Source organism: Ctenocephalides felis, unplaced genomic scaffold, assembly GCF_003426905.1.
Source record: "Ctenocephalides felis isolate EL2017-DRISC unplaced genomic scaffold, ASM342690v1 CF-g0.4_SCAFFOLD_01886, whole genome shotgun sequence".
NCBI classification, from domain to species: Eukaryota; Metazoa; Arthropoda; class Insecta; order Siphonaptera; family Pulicidae; genus Ctenocephalides; species Ctenocephalides felis.
The window spans coordinates 78,515,322-78,516,295 of NW_020538040.1; positions in this window are offsets into that span (position 1 = coordinate 78,515,322).

Genomic DNA, 974 nt, shown 5'->3' on the forward strand with positions numbered 1-974 from the left:
TTTCGATCGGAATAGTCAATTTTGCATTGAAATCAAGTCATTGATAATAAACAAATTGACATTTCAAAATATATGCATCAAGACAGTCGGTTTAATTTGGCTCATATCCCGTAATTGCGTCAAAACACTGGCAAACTGCAGCAATTATAATGCATTTGCTGCCCACGTATATTTTTTCATCCGTGAATATCTGCCAAAAGTAACACCTTCCTTATAATCGAAATATAACACAAAAATTATAATGGAAAAATGACTCTAGCTGTAAATGCATTAATCATATACTGTCTTTGATTTAAAAATAAAGAATTTGCGTTTTTGACAGGCAGTTGAACGAAGATACCAATTAATTGTTTTATTATTTATTTTTGAATAGCAATTAGAACTTAACAGTTCTGTGAACTGTTACTAATGACTTCTTCACAAAATCACTTTTCAGAAGACAGGTTGGTCTATCCATATTTGATATTTTTATTAGGTTTTTTATTGCTGATGATATATTTTTAATTAGATACCAGTGAAGAATATTATCACTCGAAAACATATTATGAACTGATTAATACTGTAAAAGTAGTTACTCGTGCCATATAATTCCATACATATACCTAATTTATAAGCACTAGTATAGTAATTTTTAGAAAATGTCATCTCCTATCTTAAAAAAAACTGTCAAATGTTGCTGGATATCTTGCAAAATGTAATTCAAATTTGATTTTGTTATTTTTCTTTTCAGAATATTCTCACAAAGCAAATTGTTTATTTACAAGCCATATAATTATTATTTTTTTTATCTTTTGCTAAGATGATTATATAATAGTTTATTGCTCTTGTAAATTATATTGACATCATGGTATTACAGTATTACTCAAGAAATAGCAAATTTTGTGCGAACACAAATAGAAATTTTCAGCCTTGTGCCGTATTTTCTCAAAATATAATGTTCTAAAAATATAAGGAGTACACAGTTTATATAGTAC